Raw genomic sequence first — 24,803 nt, 5'->3', positions numbered from 1 at the left:
ATGATGATGATGTACATACTATACACACACACACACACACATACATATATGAAGATTTTTCCCCTCTGTCTGGCTGTTTTTCTCTCTACAAAATGGAAAGTTTACATTGTGGAAGTCATTTTAATGGGTTGTTTTTATTTATTTATCACCCGACAAGATACATCTGCATCAGCAGATGCTCCTGAACCAGTTCTTAAGTGTCCACCCACGAGGAATCGATGCTAGATGTGTCGAAACAATTGTCGTGATTAATAATATATTCTTGTATATATTCCATCTTCTGTCTTTCATTTGTTATATATATATATACATATATGCATGTATGTATGAATGTATGTATGTATAAGTATATATGAATATATATATGTGTGTGTGTGTATATCTCGATGCTATAGAATTGAACCTGGAACAGAACAGTTAAACCAAATTTGTAATCCATAAGCACACAATTCAAAACATGCCTACGCCCATCTCACACCATGTATATATGTTTTTAATGTTCCTTTTTAATTTTACACTGTATTCAAAGTTATCTGCATCTCAGCTTCAACATACGGCAATGGAATGTTCTAGAAATACAGCACAGAATGAAACATTGGCATTTTCTTTGTCAAGATCTAAATGTCTTGAATTTCCTGTTTGCATCAATGGGCCAATCCCAGATTCTATCTTCTCTTCTCTCTCTCTCTCAGATGGTATTTACTAACTGCTTATATGAGTGGACATCTGTGTGTGTGTCTGTTTTGATTTATATATGTGTATGTGTGTGTGTGTGTGTGTTTTGATTTATATGTGTGTGTGTGTGTGTGTGTTTTGATTTATATGTGTGTGTGTGTGTGTGCTTTGATATACATGTGTGTGTGTATTCTTTTATTCTTTTACTCTTTTACTTGTTTTTGTCATTTGACTGTGGCCATGCTGGAGCACCGCCTTTTAGTCAAACAAATCGACTCCAGGACTTATTCTCTGTAAGCCTAGCCTAGTATTAATTCTACCGGTCTCTTTTGCCGAATCGCTAAGTTATGGAGACGTAAACACACCAACATCGGTCGTTAAGTGATGGTGGGGGGACAAACACAAACACACAAACACAAACACAAACACACACTCACACACACATACACACACACATATATATATAAGTTGGGCTTCTTTCAGTTTCTGCCTACCAAATCCACTTACAAGGCTTTGGTTGACCTGAGGCTATAATAGCAGACACTTGACCAAGATACCATGCAGTGGGACTGAACCTCGAACCACGTGGTTCGGAAGTCGGCTTCTTATCACACAGCCACGTATATATATAAAGTTATACTCTTATTCATAAGCATTCATAGATTATTAACTTATGTATGTATAACCACCAGTAATCCTCGCATATACATTACATATATATATATATATATATATATATATATATATATATATATATTAATAGTTATCGCCAAGCCTACATGGCAGTCCCAAAATTAGGACGAAAGCTGCCGTGAATTAGCTCCAAGAAGCCATCGCCTCTAGCTAGCTATGTGACACACGAAACCTGTATATATATATATATATATATATATATATATACACATACATATTTGAAGAGTTTTGTTATAGGTATAAAAATATACCATAAACAAGTATTAAAAAATGGAGAAAAATTTTCATATTCTAATTACTTATTCTGGCTGATTTTTCTGAATATGATGAATTTTTATTAGAAATTCTTTTTTTTTCTTTCTTTTTGGATCCCCTAAAAAGTTTCAATTGTTTTTTTTGAGCTCATTTTTTTCTCCTATATATATATATATATATATATATATATATATATACACACATACATATATATACGCATATATATATATATACACACATACATATACATACATATATATAAACACACACACACACACACATATACATGCATACACATGTATATAAACCCACAATGAATATATATATATATATATATACATATATATATATACATATATATATATATATATATACATACACACACATATATGCATAAATACGTGTGTAAAATATCTATCACCCACTCTCTCTTTCTCTCACTTTGTCTCTTACTATTCCTCTTTCCTCTCTCTCTTTCCCTCTCATAAACTCTACTTCACTCCCCCCTCCCTTTCTATCCCCACCTCTTCCTTCCTTTCTCTCAGACATTCCACAACCTCTATTGTCTCCTGCCTCCCACCACACCTCACACAGCCATTATTGCTCTCACATTTCCACAAAGTTATTCTATTGCTCCACATTCTTTCTTACTGTGCATTTTTTATATTCTGTTATTCTCTCAAGTCTTTTCACCCTCTTCCTTCCTACCTCTCCCCTCAACCCCCTCTCATTCTTCAATTCTGTCACTCACACACTCTGGCAATCTATCTTTCTAATTGCTTGTTTGTCTAGCTGTCTATCTATTTATCTATGTGTCTGTCTGTCAGTCTGTTTCTATCTATCTGTCTGTTTGTCTGTCTCTCTGTCTGCCTATCTATCAGCTTGTCTGTCTGTCTATCTGTCCATGAAACCATCACTCCAGTCACATATAAATTTCAACAGAAATATTTACCAAAATTACATAAAAAATATCTTGAAATACTAAAGAGTAAATTTATTCAATAAAATCGCCATTGGCTTCAACCATGGCCTCCAGACGACTTCGGAATCTCCTGCAACTCTTCTGGATGGTCTCCTTGTTTAAGTTGGTGAATGCTGCCATAATCCTTGCCTTCACTTCATCTTTGGTGTTACAAGGAGTTTTGTTGATCTTTTGCTTAACTGGGCCCCATTCATAATAATAAAGGGGGTTGCAGTTTGGAGAGTTAGGTGACCAGATGTCAGGGGTCGTGTGGTCGCAGAAATTGTCTGACAGCCATGACTGGGTTCTCCTTCTTGTACGGAATGGTACAGAGCCCTGCCGCCAGACACAGGTTCTTCCAGCAGCCACCCTCTTGACCCAGGGCAGCACAACCACCTCCAGGCACTTGATGTAGGCCTCTGTGTTGAGTCTGAGGCCATGTGGGAAGATGAATGGAGGCATAATGTCGCCATCACTAGTGATCACTCCAAACACCATGATGTTGACTGGGAGTTTGATTTTTATCACTCTTGGTACATGTCCTCAGATTGCTCTGTCTTCAGATTGACACCCAAACACTCTGAAATCTTCGTATTAGAGCTTCTGGCACAGATGCCAAGCAATACAGCATATCGTTTCCAAATGTTTGGCAGAGTAAATTTTCATCATGGTGCTGTTTTCCTCACAAACGGTGCCCAACTGACCCTACTATACTGTCTAGTCGACAAAATCAAAAACAAGCAATGTGCATTTGCAAAATTAAAAATATAAAATCGGGACAATTTACCCATCGCACCCTCTATATAAAAATACACACACACATACACCCACATAGATGCATATTTGAAAATGTATATGTGTGTGTGTTTTTCTTCTTATTTTAACATCACTCCTTAGAATATATTCTTTAGGCTTTCACAATTTCTTTCCATTATTTTCTATTAATGCTGAAATCAAATCCTCATATCATATGTACAATTTATAAAGGTCAGCAGAGTTTGACACATCAACATTGATTCATCGCCCTGTAAAAGACTGAAAATATATCCTTGCCAAATGTTATTGCAGTGAGTTATAATTCCTGACACGCTCGCAGTATATCTGACACAGCTACATGTAAGACGACCTGTGCCTGGCCTTTGTGTTTGTGTATGCAGATGCATATATATATGCATTTATACATATGTATATATACATATACACATGATAGATCGCTAGCCGCTAAACCTGTTTTATTTTCTCTCCCTGTTTATTTCTGTGTTGTTTTCTGTCGAGGAGCATACGCTCGAAACATTAAAGACTTTCTCACTTCCCGAGTGTTAAACATCTGTTTGTTGCTTACACACCCGTCTTCGTCTTTTGTTTTTTTGTAAATTCTCACTATACATATACACACATACATATCAGAGAGTGCGTAGCTTAGTGGTCTAGACATTCGGTTCATGATCATAAGGCCGTGAGTTCAACTCCTGGCAACGTTTTGTGTCCTTGAGCAAGACACTTTATTTCCCATTGCCCCAGTCCACTCAGCTAGCAAATATGAGCAGTACCATCTCCCTGAGAACTACGTTAAGGGCACATGTGTCTGTGGAGTGCTCAGCCACTTGCACGTTAATTTCACGAGCAGGCTGTTCCGTTGATTGTATCAGCTGGGACCCTTGCAACCGACAGAGTGCTCCTTTATATATATATATATATATATATATATATATATATATACATATACACTATAATAATACTCTTGTGTATTTCTGTCACAACATATGGATGAGAAAGGAAGGGGTGATGGATGAATAAGGAAGGAAAGGGTGATGGTAAACTGGTAGTTGAAGCGTTTCAACTCTGTGTATGTGTGCGTGTGTGTACAAGGGAAGTGTGTGAGTGTATGCGTGAGCCAGCATTCTTTCAGTAACAGAAGAGGATTGATGTCACGTCTCAAAAGACGACCATTAGGTAACATTGACAAGTGTGTTAATTTGATTTACCATCCATATTCTATCTTTCGTCCATATTTATATATATGAAATATTACAAATAGCTGTCATTTTTGAAAGTACGGGCCAGCAAGTATATATATATATATATATATATATATATATATATATATGTATGTATGTATGTATGTATATATATATACATATATGTATATATATATATATATATATATATATATATGTATATATATATATATATATATATATATATATATATATATATATATATATATATATATGTATATATACTCAAGTACCCAAAATATCAAGGAGTTTCTACCTCATAAACAGGAGTTACACCACAGTTATTTTGTGATCTTTGCTACCCTGGTACCTATTAACCAATTTATTTTGTCCGAGTTATTTATTAATTAGGAGAAAATGAATACATATAATAAAATATATATATATATATATATATATATATATATATATATATATATATATATATATATATATATATGTATATATATATATATATATGTATATATATATGTATGTATGTATATATGCACACACATTTGGAGAAAAATAGAAGGAACAGTGTTCATGAGACAAACCAAAAAGAGTGGGTGTGACAGTGATATGGAGAAAAAGAAATGGAAAGAAAAAAAAATAAATAAAACAGAGAGAGATAGATAGAGTAAGAGTGAAATGACAAAAGTGGGACAGCAAGGTAGAAGGCAGAGAGAGAGAGAGAGAGAGAGAGAGAGAGAGAGAGAGAGAGAGTGACAGTACAGTGCTGAGACAGAAAGAGACAGACAGACAGGAAGGGAGGGGCAGAAAGGGAGAGTAATTTGTGGGAGAGAGACTAATAGTGAAAGTGTGAAAGAGAGGGAGAGCTTGTTTGTGTGTGTGTGTGTGTGTGCCCCCTTGGTACCCAAGCCACATTCCTAGCGCCCCCTCCCCCGCTCTCCACCACAAATATAGACCTCTTTCTGCAGCAAATTCAATACAACAGTATATATATATATATATATATATATATATATATATATATATATATATATATATATATATATATATATATATATATACCGGAGTAAGCACATGAAATGTGCAACAAGGTGGAAAAAAGAGTACCAGAGGTAGAGTAATATGCTATAACAAAAGACTGTTATATATATATATATATATATATATATATATTAGCATGGAAAGCGGACGTTAAACGATGATGATGATGATGATGATGATATATATATATATATATATATATATATATATATATAATTGCATAAAGTATGCAATTATAACATGCGTTTTCTCCAATCCTTAAATTCTTAAATATACTCAAATACCCAAAATTTCAAGGAGTTCCTGCCTTAAAAACAGGAACTAAACCACAGTTATTTTGTGTTCTTTGCTACATTGGTTTCTATTAACCCATTTATTCTATCAGAAGAATTTTTATTCATTAAGATAGAAGAAATACACATAATTATATATATATATATATATATATATATATATATGGGAGAATGTACGAAAAAACAACAACAGACGAGGACAGGTGGTGTAAATAACAAAAGGATGTATTAGTATGACGCTCGGGAATACGGAAAGTCTTTGACGTTTTGAGCTACGCCCTTCAACAGAAAGAATACGGAGACAAGGAGAAAAACACGGAGAAAAAAAATTGAATAGTGTTCAGTCAACGGTCAATCATATATATATATATATATATATATATATATATATATATATACATATATACGACGGGCTTCTTTCAGTTTCCGTCTACCAAATCCATTCACAAGGCTTTGGGTCGGCCTGAGGATATAGTAGAAGACACTTGTCCAAGGTGCCACGCAGTGGGAATAAACCTGGAACCATGTGGTTGGTAAGCAAGCTACTTAACACACAGCCACTCCTGCGCCTTCACTTATTATTCTTTTCAAACTTGTTTGAATTTTCAATCTAACCTTAATCCACACTCTAGAAAATGTAAAATGTTATCTAAAAACATGGGTAAAGAAAAGTGGTTAATGCAGTTTTGCATCTCACCTTCAAAAACGCATTTATTGGGGTCTCTCGCCTTTTCCGAACAAAAATAAGGGATTTACGGCTCATTAGGCATATGCAATGCATGCCGTTTGAAAGGTGCTTATATACAATTTCATGAAAAGATATCCATTTTCCTTGAAGTTATGAAAGAAAAAATTGTATCTTGTGAATTTTCCGAAGTCCTCCCCCCACCTCTTCGGAAAAGATTTTACCCGCAAATTTCATTATTGTAATGTATGCTGTTTGAAAGGTATTTATATAAAATTTCATTAAAAAACTTCCATTTTCTTAAAAGTTATGAGGGAAAAACTCAGATCTTGTAAATGTTCCGAAGTCCTTTCCCCACCCACCCCGTTGCTTTGAGCACGTTTTTGTTTTTATATTCGTTTTCTACGTTTTTTTTTACACCCGTTGCACTATTTCTTTTTTTTTTTTTCGATCTCGTTTCTGGATAATTATATCAACATTAACCTTTTTTTTTCACTCCATTTTGGCTATCCCATTTTCATCCCACTTTTCTTCAACGCCCCCCACCCTCCGGATCTTTCCACCGCCCCCAAGGGGGCAGTAGTGCCCACTTTGGGAACCACTGCGTTAGAGAGACAGAAAGAGGGAAAGAGAGAGAAAGAGAGAAAGGGATGGAAAGAGAGAGAGAGAGAGAGAGAGAGAGAGAGAGAGAGGGAAAGAGAGAGAGGGAGAGCAAGAGTGAAGGTGCTAAAAAGGAAAGTGAGAAAGAGAAAGAGAAAGAGGGAGCGTGTGAGAGAGAAAAGAGAGAGAGAAAGAGAAAGTGTGTGTGTGTGTGTGTCATAGAGAAAGAGCGCACGTGAGAGAGAAAAGAGAGAGAGAACGATAGAGTGTATAAGAGAGAGTGTGTGTATGTGTGAGAGAGAGAGAGAGTGTATATGTGTGTATGAGAGAAAGAGAGAGGGTGTGTGTGTGTGAGAGAGAGAGAGAGAGAGAGAGAGAGAGAGAGAGAGACACGTTGATATTCGTGGAAGCAGCCTGAAGTGAAGGGAACGACGGGGATGCGAACCGGCAGCCGGTGAATGTTTTCTCGTTAAACAACCGCTACCGTCGCAAACAGATTCAAGCGACCTTCCATAGGCATGTGGAAGACTCGAGCGAGGCGAAAGGAGACGAAAATATCACTGGAAAGCAAGGCACAAGCCCATATTTACTGCCAGACGGTATCTGAGAGAGGCAAAGTAGCAAACGAGAAGAGGTTTGTATTAAAACAAACACCATAACGTTCTTTTCTCTTCAGATCTTTCTATTCAGGTACCCATCCTTGGTACTACTAAAGCAGCGCGGACCCGAACGCGCAGCTAGTCTTGAGTGGTCGATCCTAACCCTAACCCATCCCTAACCCGCGTGTGCAAATGAATACGTGTTTAGGGTTAGGGTTAGGATCGACCACTCACGACTAGCTAGCGCGGACGCGCGACTGCGCGTTCGGGTCCGCGCTGCTTTAGTAGTACCCCCATCCTTTTATATAGATATGGCGATTAATCTACTTATCTTTTGTATCAACTCCCGTTTTTTTGTTTTTAACTTTATTCTGGTCATGGATTACAAATCGGAGTGAAATTTTAGCGCCGTTTGCCGGACGACAGGGTCGACTGACCAACGTATTGTTCGGACTGGACGAGCGTGAAGCGAACCCGGGAAAAAAATGTCAGGTGCTTCGCGTGTGAGTGAATCGAGAAATGAGTTTGCACGTGCGTTTGTGTGTGTGGTCTGGGTATATGTCTGTGTGTGTGAGTGTTTGTGCATACGTAAGTGTGCGCGTATGTGTGACTGAGTGAAAGTAGGAGCGCGTGCGAATGCGAGAGCATGTGTGTGTTTGTCTGTATACGTGTTTGAGTGAGTAAGCTTTATGCAAATATATGTGTGTGTGTATGTGTCTATATATGTATGTGCCAGCACGAATGCGCGCGCGCGTGGTAGTAGGAAGAGGAGACTGAAATACGCCAGCCTCACCCCTAGATCGCGTCTCGCCCATTAGAATTATACCTCCCACCACGACTACCATTGTAATTATCACCGCCGCATTCACCACTACCACCATCGCTGCCTGTTTGTGTTGAGTATTTCCCGGACTAAATACTGCATCACACAAAGACCAGTCTATATACATACACACACACATATATATATATATATATATTTATTTTGTGTGTATATACATACATATATATATATATATATATATATATATATATATTTTATGTGTGGGTATATATATACGCCCGAATGATGGCTTGTGAGGAATCGTCAGAGACAAGCAACAACGATTTTAAAGGTTACATCCAAGAATATAAATGGTATATATGTAATATTTACACACACACATGAGACACTCTTAATCATATATATATATATATATATATATATATATATATATATATACATATATATATGTGTGTGTGTGTGTGTGTGTACTGATATATATGTATATAGTAAATCGCAGCACATGCTAACATATATATTGTACACATACCTATGCGTCGCATGATTTACACAAACATTATTTTCGTAATTCGTATGTATGTAATTAATTGAAACACAAGCTATGTGCTTGCTTATATATACATATATGTCCATATATACACTCAGATAACATACAGACATGTAACGGTTATTTCATACACTGAATTTCTACACTCACACACAGATATATATATATATACACACACATATATATATATGATGTACAGTGTGTGTTTAAATATACATCTTTCATATGAATTCAAACACTAGAATTACAAACATACCGAAATCTACACACCCAAATGGATAAACATTCACAAACGCAACACCATGCATTGGTAAAGCTTTAATTAATTTTATACACACTGCAAAAGATGTATGTATACATGTAGGCATATATATATGAAATAATGAACTTCATACAGACACAACCCAAAGGTGTAATATATACACTTTATAAATTTCATTATATCTACACATAACAATATGTAAGAACGTTCGTTTTCATTATATACATCCTCTGGATAATACAAAATCTTGTTTCAAACACATATATATATATATATATGTTACACCCATCTACATCAATATATTCTTTTATCCCCTACCCTTAGGGTCAATTAAAAAGTATTTAATACGCCAATAGCTTATTAAATACATTCAATCACGTGTATATATATATATATATATATATATGTGTGTGTATATATATGTATGTATGTATACACACATTCACTTTTGTATGGATAACATGAATATAAAGTTTACGGATGGATGTGGATACATTATAGGAATTATATTACAATACGGAGCAGGTACGTAATTTATCCGTTATATATTGTTGTTATGAGCGGAATTGTTAGCATGCCGGACAAAATGCTTAGCGGCATTTCGTCCGTCTTCATTGCCCTGAGTTCAAATTCCGGCCAGGTCGACTGTGCCTCTCGTCTTTTTGGGCTTCGATAAAATAAATACCAGCTGAACACGGGGGTGTGCCATCGATGTAATCGACTAACACCCCCTCTCTTCAAATTTCAGGTCTTGTTATTATTATTATTATTATTAATTACAAAGGTTAATTTTATTGGCACAATCATGAGAGCATCTTGCAGCTCTTTTACATCCCGAGTTCAAATTCCGCCCCGCCGTTGACTTCCCTTGGCTCTTCACTTTCTGTGTTCAAATCATTCAGAGGTTGTCCTTGCCTTTTATCCCCTCCGGGGTCGATAAAATAAAGGGCAAAATTTTACCAAAGTACCAGTTAAGTAGTAGTATCGACGATATCAACCAACACTGTCCCCTTTTTGCCTAAATCAAACCATTGCCAACTGTTACAAAAGCTTGTTCATCCCCCATTCAACCCTTATTGAATAAACCTGGTAGAAACTATTTAATCCAGCCTTAGCAATCCCGCCTGTTTTTCCCTCTACATGTCTTCTACATATATAACCCTACATTAATTATCCCAGGTGATCTAAGGTATAAATGTGTGTTTTTTTTTCTAATGCGATACGTTACGATTAAAGGGAGATTTGGTTGCTATTTCTGTTTGCCCGATTGGCCATGTTGTGAGCTCCCAAATAAGCGACGTTGGCATGGTTGGCGTGGCGGCAATAAAAATAATAAAGGGTTCTTGTTTTAGTGTATCCACAGTTCTCTACGAGGGGCTGTCCGCTCCGAATTTCCCTAGTTAAGTTGCCAGACATTTCTGAGCATCGTGTGAAATCCCCTTCTCGGCTGTTTTTTTTTTATTCTTCCTTTTTTTCTCCCCCACCCTCCGGGTGAGAGGTCCCTTGTGAACTCTCTTTTGAAAAATAAACCGAAAACCAAAATTAAGAATATGGTGTTGAGGTCGTTGTGTTTTTTGAAATGTTCCTTTTATTCGTTTCGGCAATTTCAAGAAGAAAGCCAAGCCAAATTTTTACATTTCCCCTTATTGCTGCTTTTAATTTTTAATTATGCCGCTTTCTTCTCTTTGCTAGAATCGTTTCTACATCGAGGGAACAAATGTTCCGTCTTTCTGCATTCTGTGTTCAAATCACGTCGAGGATAACTTTGCCTTTCATCCTTTCAAGGTGGATAAAGTTAAGCACCTGCAAATATGGGCTTCGATGCTGGCCTTGACCTCTTGCTAAATTGGCAAACTGGCAAAACTGTTTGTGCGTCGGGACAAAAATGCTTAGCTTCTGGCTCTTTACGTACTGAGTTCAAATGCCGCCGAGGTCGACTTGCCTTTCATCCTTTCGGAATCTGTCGTTTTGAACCCCCTCTTTCAAATTTCAGGCCCTGTACCAAAACTTGAAACCATTATTAAGGCGACGATCTCAGAATCATTCGTCGTCGGACAAAATGCATAGCATCGTTTTTACTGTCGGCTTTATGGTCTGAACTCCAATTCCACCAGAGTCGTTACCATAAATACCAGTTGAGCACTGGGGATCGATGTAATATCGACAACCCCGCTCCCACAAAATGTCAGGCCTTGTGCCTTTTGTAGAAAGACTTATTACAATTATTACGGACAAAAATATCTTGTATTCGAACCAGTGAAGGAAACGACGTGGGGTGGGTTACGCAGAGGGTTTCGCCCTCTCCAACCATCTTTTTTTTAGCCAACGGATGGAGTAATGGTAGTTTATAACGTCTATTTTCCACCTTCCCATTTTCACCCTCTTGGACCTTAGCGTTCCCATTTAAATGATTAGTAACAATTCTATGTTCTGAGTTCCTATTCTGACGATATGAACGCAATCTTTCATCTCTTGAAATAAAGCACCAAGCGAATTAGGTTGAGGTGGGGCGATGTAATGAGCTGAAATCTTCCCTTCCTCAACGTTTCAGGTTTTGTACCTGTCGCCGAGGTTCAGCTCTTTACCTCTTTTATCCTTCCCAAATCAATAAAAAATAACAAAAAACACCTGTCAAGTACTGCGGTCATGGAATCGATCGACTTCCGCTTGTCATTGAGGGTGCGTTCTTCCGAGACGATTTTTGTCAAGAGCTGTGTGTGACTGTTGTAAAAATCGTCGAGTGAAACGAAGTTGCAGTTGGAAATTAGAGAACAGTCTGACGAAGGTTTGCGCCCATGGAGGCCAGGGTGGATCTTTGGGGGTTCTTGATTGCTTCTAGCTGGAAGTTCTCCTGCATCAGAATGAATACATCCTGCACATGTTCACGTGTTTTGTTTACTATGTAGGGGCAGGTGTTATAGATGTGGTAAGAAGTTTGTTTCCTAACCTCATGGTTCTGGGTTCAGTCCTACCGCGTGATACTTTGCACCAGTTGTTTTCTACTATAGCCTTGGGCTGACCAGAGTATATATATGTGTGTATACACACACACACACACACACACACACACACACACACACACACACACATGAATATATGGGTACAAGATGTTACCAACAGTGCAAATAACATGAAATACGTAAACGAGAAAAAAATGGAAAACGGGACAGGTAAGCAAAGAGAAAGGATCCTTCATCGGCCGTTGGCTGTCTGTCTACCCCTCATTTTGAGCAAAGAGTCCTTTCTCTGTGTTTACTCATCCTGTTTTCCATTTTTCTTATTTACGTATTTCATGTTTGCACTGTTTATGACATCCTGCACCCATATACGCTTATATATATATATATATATATATATATATATATATATATATATATACATATACATATATATATATGTTATGTTATGTCAATTTGCCTGTTTATTTTTCAACTAAGAGGACAGGACAATAAAAACAATATACAAACACATATGACATATTATGTCATATCAGTAATAAAAATTAAAAAGACATCTAGTGACCGAAGAAGAGACAATGTCTTACAGCTGTTTCAGCCTAGAGGTGACATGCCTCATTCTATCTATCTATCTATCTATCTATCTATCTATCTATCTATATATATGCACACATACATACATGTGTGTGTGTGTGTATGTATATATATATATATATATATATATATATATATATGTATATATATGAAATTTTGAATTTAGTTCACGAAGACCCAATGCTACTTTTGCAAACCACAGGTTGGGAATCACTGACCAATGTCTTCTGAGTGGATTTGATAGACGGAAACTGAAAGAAGCCCATATATGTCATCATCATCATTTAACATCCGTTGTCCAATCTAGTATGACCGGGTTGGCATGCTGCACCAGACAACAGTCTGATTTGGCATGGTTTTCTATGGCTGGATGCCCTCTCTAACACCAACCACTCCAAGAGTGTAATGAGTGTTTTTACGTGCCATTTGCGTGACCCCAGGGTGCTTTTATGTGTCACCAGCACGGGTTCCAGTTGGCGTGACACCAGTATCTGCCACGACTGCGATTTTGCTCAGCTTGATGAGTCTTCTTCTCAGACATGACATAATGCCAAACACTCAAAAGGAATTCAGCCACTTTATATATGTATGTGTGTGCGTGTGTATCTTGATGTCTGTTTTGTTCTCCACCATCGCTTAACAGCCGGTGTTGGTTTGTTTATGTCTCCATAATTTAGTAGTTTGGCAAAAGAGACCGATAGAAGAAGAACCTAGTTTAAAAGAGGCTTGCTTTAAGCATTCGCCTGTAGATTGAAGGAAGGGGATAAGAAGACCCTAGTGGTCAGGGCGACTGTGGCCTTGAGGGAGGGGGAAGGTCTATGAACAGCCTTGTGCCGAAATTTGAAACTATTGTTTTCTGTCATGTTTGTTTGTTTGCCTGTGGACAGGATATCTTGAAAACTGCTGGATGGATACGGATGAAACTTTGAGAGATGTTTGGCCTCATGACTGGCACAAACTGTTTAGATTTTGGGATCGATCCAGTACTGGACAAGGATTCTGGATTATTTTTCCTGATTTTTACTTAATTTCTTTAGAGCAATAGGGTTCATTTTTAGTTTTCTCGTTTGTGAGAGCTGTCGGGTTTATTTCAGATATTCTCATTTTAAAAATCATCTCCAGTTAATCGTTGAGAGGACATATATATATATATATATATATATGTACTACTAAAGCAGCGCGGATCCGAACGCGCAGTCGCGCGTCCGCGCTAGCTAGTCGTGAGTGGTCGATCCTAACCCTAACCCTAAACACGTATTCATTTGCACACGCAGGATAGGGTTAGGGACAGGGTTAGGGTTAGGATCGACCACTCAAGACTAGCTAGCGCGGACGCGCGACTGCGCGTTCGGGTCCGCGCTGCTTTAGTAGTACCATATATATCATCATCATCATCATCATCATCGTTTAACGTCCGCTTTCCATGCTAGCATGGGTTGGACGATTTGACTGAGGACTGGTGAAACCGGATGGCAATATATACATACATGCGTACATGACAGTAGGGTATGGTTTCAGAGAGATTTGGCTGCTATTACTAGCATGTCAGGTTGTTACAAGTATACAGGGTAGGTGTACTCTCACTAAACTGCCATCCCCACTAATAAGTAACTAATTAAATGTTAAATGTTGCACTTAATTTCATTAACACATAACACTAATTACAGAGAGAGAGGCCTAACGATATCGAGCCGTTTGTAAAGAAAGACATTTTAAGATTGGCACTGATTATTTTGGCTAAGTTGCCATTCTGAAATGTTGTGTAGAAATGATGGAATCGGGGAACGAAACGAAACGAAACTACTTTTTTTTTTTTAGGTACACTAATTTTGTTTCCTTATGAATTTCAGAAAAACGGGTACGTTTTTAATGAAATTTTCTACAAATACCTTTGAGACTATAAATTATGATTATATCAGAATTTTAAAATGAAAAAGACTTTGTGAACAGACTGCATAATTTTTCAAAAATTCAAGTTTCGTTTTGTATGTGTGTGTGTGTGTGTGTGTCCATCGATCGTTTTATTTTTATTTTTCGACTTCAAGCTTTTAGACCATTGTCAAATGCCTGGTTTATTTATCTAGATTGTTTTGAATGAATCATGTATTATCTCATAGCTTTGAAATTTCAATTAGTCTACAATATCATTCAGAGACTAAATGAAAGAAGTTGTCTCTGGCTGGATTAACCATAAAAGAGACAGAATATTTGGGACGGCGGATTTGGCTGGTTTAAATGCTAAAATAATGATAGAATCGTAATCTACATTTGAAAATTTCATTAAAAAATATACACTTTTCTGAAAGTTTGGTAGTGCGGTAGAAAGTGTGCTCCCCGTCCTCATATTTCTGGGTTCAATCTACTACATGGTACCTTGGGCTAATGTCTTTTCTACTACAGCCCTAGGCCAGCCAAGGTCTTGGTGGTGGATTTAGTAAATGGAAACTGAATGGAGCCCATCATATCAAGATCTTCCCCACTCACAAGTCTTTGGTCGGCCCGAGGCTATAGAAGACACTTGCCCAAGGTGCCACGCAGTGGGAATGAACCTGGAACCATGTGGTTGGTAAGCAAGCTACTTACCACACAGCCACTCCTGCGCCTATATCGAACTTTTTTGCTGAACCACTAAGTTATGGGAATGTAAACACACCAACATTGGTTATCAAGTGAGGGGAGGACTAACACACACACACATATGTATATGTATATATATATATATATATATATATATATATATATATAACGGACTTCTTTCAGTCTCTGTCTACCAAATCCACTCACAAGGTTTTGGTTGGCCCGAGGCTATAGTAGAAGACACTTGCCCAAGGTGCCGTGCAGTGGGAATGAACCTGGAACCATGTGGTTGGTAAGCAAACTACTTACCACACAGCCACTCATATATATATATATATATATATATATATATATATATATATATATATAATTTCGTATGTGTGTACCATGATATAAATGGACAAAAAATAAAAAGCATTCTCTTATTATGCATGCGTATACATACACACAGTATGTATACTGTGTGTATGTACACACATTACTGACAGCAATCTGAATAATGATGTATATTTTGTCTTTTTTTTTTTTTTTGCTGTCATCATGATCTCAAATAGAAAAAATACATTAATTTATTTTGTTTTATTGTAGTAGGTTTTTTTTTTCTTTGAGCTTCACTGATATAACAGTTTCTCTTTCAAACAAACGAGATATTCAAATCAACTACAACAACAACAATAATAATTATCATCATCAGCATTATTATTATTATTATTTCTACATTTGGCACAAGGTATGGGTTGGACGATTTGACTGAGGACTGGTGAACTAGATGGCTACACCAGGCTCCAATCTGATCTGACAATGTTTCTACAGCTGGATGCCCTTCCTAACGCCAACCACTCCGAGAGTGTAGTAGGTGCTTTTACCTGTCACCCGCACGAAGGCCAGTCAGGCGGTACTGGCAACGGCCACGTTCAAAATGGTGTATTTTACATGCCACCTGCACAGGAGCCAGTCCAGCGGCACTGGCAACAATCTCGCTTGAATGTCTGTACACGTGCCACCGGCACAAGTGCCAGGAAGGTGACACTGGGCACAGGTGCCGGGCAATTAGAATGATAGCAGCTAATGGAACGTGGTAAGATCGAGAGCCAGAGACGGATGGGGAATGGGCAGGACAAGTGTCACTCCATTGCTGATCTGGTCTGTTTACTCAGCAGAGAAGCAATCCTGTTTAAGCAGTTAAACAAATAATTGCCTTGGTTTAATTTCATGTCCCCATGATGATATTAGATAGCCACAAACAAACAAATGCCATATTTACACAAACAACTGATCAATATAAGTTCTGTTTCTACCTTTTTTAAAACTCAATAAAATCGGAGACTGATACAGGTGTCAGGGCTTTGGCAACATATGTTCCACTAATGTGCTCTCTTTCTCTCTTTCTCTTTCTCTCCCTCTCTCTCCCTCTCTCTCTCTCTCTCTCTCTCTTACAGTTGACCCCTTTAGAATTCGAATTAATCCATCAAAGGTTTATTTATTTATATTGTTTTGAATTATCCATTATCTCATAGCTCAATGATATGATGGTTTATTTTTAGAATGACATTGTAGGGTAGGCGTGAGAGGCCAGATCTGGCTCATTTGAACATCTAACAGGTAGAATATTTGGGCTGGGATATGGCTAGTTAAAGACAGTAGGCAGTTTGTTGAGAGATTTGGCTGATAAACTGAGGCCAAGTGACTACAGAAAAACCTCCCTTATTGGCTCATGTGGTCCCTATTTTAACCCTTTAGCATTCAGATTTATCAATCAAATGCTTGTTTTGTCACGTTGTTTTGAATTAACCATGTATTATGTTTTAATAACGTAATTGTTTATTTTTAGAATGACATTGTAGGGTAAGTGTGAGAGGCCGGATCTGGCCAGTTTGAATGTAAAACGGATAAAGTATTTCGGGTGGGTATGGCTTGCTTAACTACTAAAAGGATTAATGTATTTGTGGGGCGTTAAGATGGTGGTGAAGATGTGTTGGGACATGCCCTTGAGGGACTGGGGGGGGGGGGGTCTGTGTGGGTGTGTATACATACATATACATACACATGGTGGGCTTCTTTCAGTTTCCATCATCTGAATCTATTTACAAGGCTTTGGTTGGCCCAGGGCTGTAGTTTCTTCATCAAGGCATCATCTAGCCAAGCTGATTGCCCACGCCAGCCTGACTCCCCCCCTCCCCGATCTTCCATTAGTGTTTCTGGGACTTCATCTTCGCATCCAACATCTTCTACAAACTGTTGTATATACGTCTTCCGTGGTCTTCCAGCCGGTGTGGAACCATGATTTGGTGTCCACAGCAACACATTCCTCACAAGGGCCATAGTAGTAGAAGGCAGTTTATCTATGGCGTTGCAGAGTGGGACTGAAACCAGAACCACGTGGTCTGGAAGCCAGCTTCTTACCACACAGAACCATGCCTGCAAATCTGCTAAAATTTCAATAATGAAAACCAAACACAGCATTTTCTGATTCCCGTATCAAATTTGATCTCACGGGTGTCCGTAATCAGGTCAGAGAGAGAATTCTAACCCAAAAGTTGTGTTTCAACTGCAAAAATATTCTTCCATTTGAAATTAGTCAGTATTCGCTGTTGTTGTTGTTGTTGTTGTTCTGGATTGTTTAGGTTTTGTTTTTATTTTGTCTGTTGGGATTTAATTTAAGTCTTTTCTTTTCTCTTCCTTCCATTGTAATACAATATAGGTGTGCTACACTCGGCGGCGGTGGTAACAGATTTTACCTCCCAGTTGCAGGGGCTTTTGTTTGGCTTTGGTCTCCCAGCCTGGCATCTGGAGCAAGTTGCTTTCTATAGCCCCAGGTCGACCGATGCCTCGTGAGTGAGTTTCATAGACGGAAAACTGTGTCACAGCCCATAAGCATGCGTGTTTGTGTGTGTGTATATATATTTATATATATTTCCATTCTCCGAACTTTCCATCTTTCCGACGAAGGGCTACGCCCGAAACGTCATACACTCTCTCTTTCCTTTCCCGAGCGTCCAATAACCCTATCCGTATCACGTCCTCACTTTGTTGTTTTTTTGTTATTGTTTTTTTAACTATATATATATATATATATATATATATATATATATATATATATATATATATATTTGTGTGTGTGTGTGTGTATATATGTATGTGAAACCAAGTATTTCTAGGTTTTTGTTCAAATTTGTTGGTGGATAACCTAATGCACCTTTCTAGTATTGGGCCCCATGGAGGCAAAGTAGCCAATGCTGGTTGGACGCAAAAAAACTCCTTTTGAGTGTTGGGCCCCAGGGGGGCAATGACTGAGACCCTTGGCATTAAGTCATGCTTGAGAAGTCCCCCCATCAAGCCAAATGAAATCGCGGTCGTGGCAGATACCGGTGTCACGCAAATGGCACCCGTGCTGATGGCACATAAAAGCACTCATTACACTCTTGGAGTGGTTGGCGTTAGGAAGGGCATCCAGCCATGCCAAATCAGACTGGAATTTGATGCAACCTTTCAGCTTACCAGCCTTGGTCAAACCATCCAACCCATGCCAGCATGGATAACAGACACTAAATGATGATGATGTTGATGATGATAGGTACAAATGAGAATTCCTAGTCAGCATACAAAAGTTGTAAGTTCCACTTTTATTTACCATAAATGTTCCCTTTTTTTTTTTCTGGACTTTTGATTGTATATTCACATCTGCTGGGCATCTGACCCCTATTACAGTCCATGACATTTGTTCCTTGTCCTCCCCAAACAATATCTGGTCTCTTGTGTTTGCACAGAATCGAGGTGTTCCACTAGAGTTCCTTGTTCTTTAGGGTGTGAACGCCTGCAGATTCTGACATCCTTTTGATGTACACGACAGGATAGTCCTTCCTTTGGATCGCATTGTAAATGGTCTTTGCAACTCTGTCATGTCTCATACATGTAATCATCATCGTTTAATGACTGCCTTCCATACTGGCATAGGTTGGACAGTTTGACAAGAGCCGGCAGAGTGGACTGAGTGCTTTTTACGTGGTACAAACACCTGCAAGGTCAGCTTTGACATGGTTTTTACAGCTGGATGCCAACCACTTTGGCTTTTGGAAGGGCATCTGTATACGTATACATGTGTGTGTGTGTCTCCTCGTCTTGAGACACACACACACACATGTGAATGAACACCACTGTTATACATATCCAGCCATGAGGAAACATTATCTTGCCTAGAAACAGGTGAAGTGTTGCGACAGGAACGGCAACTAGCCGTAGAAAATTAACCTATTTCGGTGAATTCTATCTGATCCATGCAAGCGTGGAAAAACGAAAGAATGGATGTTAAAAATATGATAATGATAGTTGTCTTTGCTGTTTGTTTCACAGAGTGTAATAATGGCTTCATTCTTAACAATGACATTAAAAACCACTAATTACTTGGTGATTGACCAACTATGACCAGTAAGAGACCCACAAATGGTGCTAAATTACTTCAAAGAATTTAGAACAGTAAAATGGTTTTGTTACAGTTAATGGTTGCCTCATCATTTTTTTTGTTTCTACATTTCTCTTGAAATCCTCAGATTTTGTTTCAGAGACGAGTAGAGACCATATGAAAGATCTAGACATGGAAAACTTGCAGGTAATAAGCAATGAAATAGAAAAGTAGAGAGTAAGGAAATAAGGAAATAAAATTCACAGGTCATTTTTCGGAGGGTATGGATGTTAGTACGAATGCCCTTAGGTAAAAATCTAAGGTAAATCCAGGTAGTATTACGACAAAGTATGAGTAGTGTGTTCACTGCATAAATATCCAGGCAATATACACACACACATATACACACATATATGTATGAAAGAGAGAGATGTTCTTGATTTTAAAAGTCATGAATTTATCTGCAGAAGGCGTTTTTTTTTATAACGACATAATGAACTCAATCAATTAAAAAATTCATTAGAAATGACCACAATGAATTGACACCTGGCCTCCAGTTGGTACTGATGTATTTTTAATTCACTATTTATAAATGTATGTATACATATACAAGCACGATTCGCCTGTGTACTTTTGTGTGACTCCCACTCATGGTTTAGTGTCAAATCTTCATAAACAACATTATTCAAATTTGGTTTCAACTTTTCCCTGTGTGGAAGTCTTACTTCTAGTTTTCCCCACTTAAAATCAAGTATAGAATATCTTTTATCTATTACTTGTTTCAGTCATTAGACTACGGCCATGCTGGGGCATCGCCTTAAAGAATTTCCACTGGTCTCTTTTTGCCTGACTGCCAAGTTTACAGGGATGTCGACACACAAAAACCGGTTGTCAAGCAGTGGTGGGAGACAAACACAGACAATTATCCTTCTTTTAAATGAAGTAAGACATTCTGTTCGAGAAGATAATGGAGACGTAAGATCATAAGAAACGTGTATGTGTGTGTGGGAAGACGTCTGTATTCGTGGGAGATTAGAAACTGTAAATGAAGTCCAGCAATGTGAAACATCGTGGACAGTAAAAGGTGTGTGTGTGTGTGTGTACGGACCTACACTCATACGACCAGTGCGTTTGTGAAAATGTCTGTAGCTGCTATTGCCATTGTTGTCTGGTTGTGTGAGTGTGGCCATCCTCGAAGCCATGTTGCCGGGTGGTGTTGCCCTGACAGCTGTGAATAATCTATGCACCATGTGTTGCACATCCTTCACAGTAATGACCTTGGCCCTCAAAAGCAAACATAAGCACTTCATTTTCAATCTGACATCCGAGCAAAGCTGTTGACTCTTTTATTTCCATCCGTTTGCAGACATAACAGCTTTACAAGATTTACTACTTGCACACTAGTGTATGTTTGCATATATGTATACACACACACGCATACATACATACATACATACATGCACATAGGTGTATTTAGATATGTATGCACCTGTGTCCCCGTGTTAATGAATGTATGTCAGTGCACATGTGGGTCTGTATTTATATATGTATGCATATACACATATATATATCCTTATTATCATCATCATTGTCGTTCAGTGTCCGCCTTCCATGCTGGCATGGGTTGGACGATTTCACTGAGGACTGGCAAGCCAAGAGGCTGCACCAGGCTCCAGTCTGATCTGGCATGGTTTCTACAGCTGGATGCCCTTCCTAATGCCAACCCCTCCGAGAGTCTAATGGGTGCTTTTTATGTGCCAACAGCATGGGAGCCAGACTGGAGGCACTAGCATTGGCCATGCTTGGAGGCTGCTTTTTACATGCCACCAGCACAGGTGCCAGTCAGGTATATTTATTCCGTCTTCATCCAATCATTTCAAATAACATTTGTTTACTTTCAGCCAAACAGACGGGAATGCTGGGTAATGCCTGGAAGAAATCCTGAATGGACATAGGAAAAGAAATAGCAAGAGAGGGGACAGATGTTGAGCGGCAAGCTAAGCGTCCAGTGGCGAAAGACGGAGAGATGGGAAAATTAGTCACGGGTCACGTGTGGGCAGATATACAAGGTTGGCTAGAAGTCACCTGACAGTAAACCGAAATTCCATAAATACCGTCTTTAATTCTGTATTGACTTGAATGGAAAAATGGTGTCATTCAAGGAGTTCAGTTTTGAACAATTTTCATGATGTTTCATGCTTAGATGCTTTTATTAAATTCATTCAGTCGTTAAACATAAATAAATCTTGGAATTAAATGGTTTTGATTTACTGTCAGGTGACTTCTGGCCAACCCTGTATATATATATATAATGCAAGAGAGTTGGGGGTTGAGGATTCAACCCACTAAGGGATAGTATCAATCCAATATACTGCTGGGAGGGTACCCAATTATTGTTACACTAGTGTTATACCAAGTGTAATAAGTGGGTGCGGGTCCAATTGCTAAATGTACTTTATATTTGTAACCTTAATTGTTGATATGACATGGTATGTCATAAGCATTTGTATATTGTGGTTTTTGTCATTTTAGTTACAAAATAAACAAATTAATTCAACGGAATACACTGTCTGCAAGTCGATGGATACCGCATATTCTCCTCCATTTTCTTATTGCTATATATATATATATATATATATATATATATATACATATATATATATATATATATATATATATATATATATATATATATATATATACACACATGCATGTATGCACACACACAATCGCAGATTATCCACTTCAGCTGTTAATTACGCTGTAAATCTCAAATCTAATAACAATTGATGTATTTGTATTGTGTAGTGACTTCGATTATTCTTTGAATTAGGCTGACTAACCGGTCAGGATCAATCATCAATCAAAGTAAGAACGAGGATGGAGACGGGAGGTCGGGGGGTAGGGTCAGCATAATGGCAGTGGTGGCGATGGTGGGGACACTTAGTCGTAAACATCAGTTTATATATAGGTGAAGGCATGGCTGTGAAGTAAGAAGTTTGCTTCCTAACCACAATGGTCCCAGGTTCAGTCCCACTGCGTGGAACCTTGGGCAAGTGTCTTCTATAACCTCAGGCTGACCAAAGCCTCATGAGTGAATTTAGTAGATGGAAACTAAAAGAAGCCTGTCATATATTGTTTCAGTCATTTGACTGTGGCCATGCTGGAGCACCTCGAGTTTTAATCAAGCAAATCGACCCCCAGGTTTTATTCTTTGTAAGCCTAGTACTTATTTTATGGGTCTCTTTTGCTGAACTGCTAGATTACGGGGATGTAAACACACCGACATTGGTTGTCAAGCGATGGTGGAGGGGACAAGCACAGACATACAAATATATATATACACATACTGCGTGCTTCTTTCAGTTTCCATCTACCAAATCCACTCACAAGGCTTTAATCGGCTTGAGGCTTTAGTAGAAGACACTTGCCCAAGGTCCCACGCAGTGGGACTGAACCCAGAATCATGTGGCTGGGAAGCAAGCTTCTTACCACACAGCCACTGCTGTGCCTATATATATATGTGTGTGTGTGTTTCCATTTTCACATGTTCTACTAGTTAACTTTATTTAACACAATCTAGGCACAAGAAAGTTGATTAGTAAGCATGCTTTTTTTTTTTTTTTCTGTTTAATTAAGCAATTATCTAATTAGACCAGCCTTACTTTTTACACCCACAGCTCTGTGAATTAAGAGGCAACTTGCTTCTGTGACCTATTAATGTTATCATTACCCTGCATGTGAAATAAAACCACTTTACAATTGGGCTCTTTTGATGACAGCGGACTGACATTACTCAACGTGTGAGAGTGTCTATATGTAGTCACCTTAATAATAAATAATAATAATAATAATAATAATAATTAGTTACTATTATTTCCAAGGGGTTATTGATCACATTGACCCCCCCCCCCCCCAGTGCTCAGTTTGTATTTTATTTTCTCAACCCCTTTCAAGGATGAAAGGCAAAGTCGATCTCGGTGAAATCTGAAGGTGCAGGAACGGCTGTATGCTAAGAAGCTTCTTTTCTAACCACATGGTACTGGGTTCAGTCCCACTGCGTGTGACCTTCGGCAAGCGTCTTCTACTATAATTGCAGGCCAACTGAAGCTTTGTGAGTGGATTTGGTAGACGGAAACTGAAAGAAGACCGTCGTGTGTGTGTGTGCGCTTGTGTGTGTGTGTGCGCTTGTGTGTGTGTGCGCTTGTGTGTGCGTGTGCGTGTGCGCTTGTGTGTGTGTGCGCTTGTGTGTGTGTGCGCTTGTGTGTGTGTGTGTGCTTGCATGTGTGTGAGTATGTTTGTCCGCCCACCATCACTTGACAACCGATGTTGGTGTGTTTACGTCCCCGTAACTTAGCGGTTTGGCAAAAGAGATAGATAGAATAAGTACTAGGCTTATAAGGACTAAGTCTTGGGATCGATTTGTTCAAATAAAGGTGGTGCTCCAGCATGGCCACAGTCAAATGACAAACAAATAAAAGAATATATATTGAGAGAGAGAGAGAATGACGCGTGTGTGCGCATTTGCATATTTTCACCTTGGTCTCCACATTCCGCTTAAATTCCGTCAGAGAGCCAGCCATTTTTGCAACTCTTTGGACAGTGACTTCACACACACACACACACTACCTGTGTGTGTGTGTGTGTGTGTCTCCAGTCTGGTCTTTCACGTTGCACTTAAAGTCACTGCTTTTTTCTCTGTTTTCAAGTTCCTTTCATTAGTCAAGTGGTTGGATCTCTCACCTTCTCCCTCTCCCTCAGTCCGTCTCTCTCTCTTTCTCTTTCTCTCTCTCTCTCTCTCTCTCTCTCTTTGTGTCTGTAAGTTTGTGAATGTTTGATCTAAACTTCCATTGCTCATACAACAGCCAACTTGGCAAACACATTAATCTGTCTCTCTCTCTTTCTCTCTCT

At 38.4% G+C, this 24,803-nt stretch overlaps 2 protein-coding genes across 9 annotated transcripts in view; one reads left to right on the top strand and one right to left on the bottom strand.

Moving 5' to 3' along the window:
* The window catches only part of LOC106872264 (cilia- and flagella-associated protein 337), a 165,200-nt gene that overhangs the window by 17,259 nt on the left and 123,138 nt on the right, over positions 1–24,803 (bottom strand). The gene's annotated exons all lie outside the window — the stretch shown is intronic.
* Positions 1–24,803, top strand: part of LOC106872276 (uncharacterized) — a 45,017-nt gene that overhangs the window by 10,509 nt on the left and 9,705 nt on the right. Inside the window, exon 1 of one of the 5 annotated variants that reach the window (XM_089344728.1) lies at positions 6,456–6,835. The exons of 1 other annotated variant lie outside the window; for it this stretch is intronic. The gene's annotated coding sequence lies outside the window, so the exon portion shown is untranslated. Of the gene's footprint in view, positions 1–6,455; positions 6,836–7,358; positions 7,808–8,977; positions 9,891–12,138; positions 12,292–24,803 lie in introns of those variants that run through there. 3 more of the 5 variants (XM_052977340.2, XM_014919201.3, XM_089344730.1) reach the window with 3 other exon arrangements.

The sequence above is a fragment of the Octopus bimaculoides genome, chromosome 28 (assembly GCF_046866305.1).
Source record: "Octopus bimaculoides isolate indiv1 chromosome 28, ASM4686630v1, whole genome shotgun sequence".
NCBI lineage: Eukaryota > Metazoa > Mollusca > Cephalopoda > Octopoda > Octopodidae > Octopus > Octopus bimaculoides.
The sequence above is the reverse complement of the archived record's forward strand: the minus strand, read 5'-3'. Positions and strand labels throughout refer to the sequence as shown.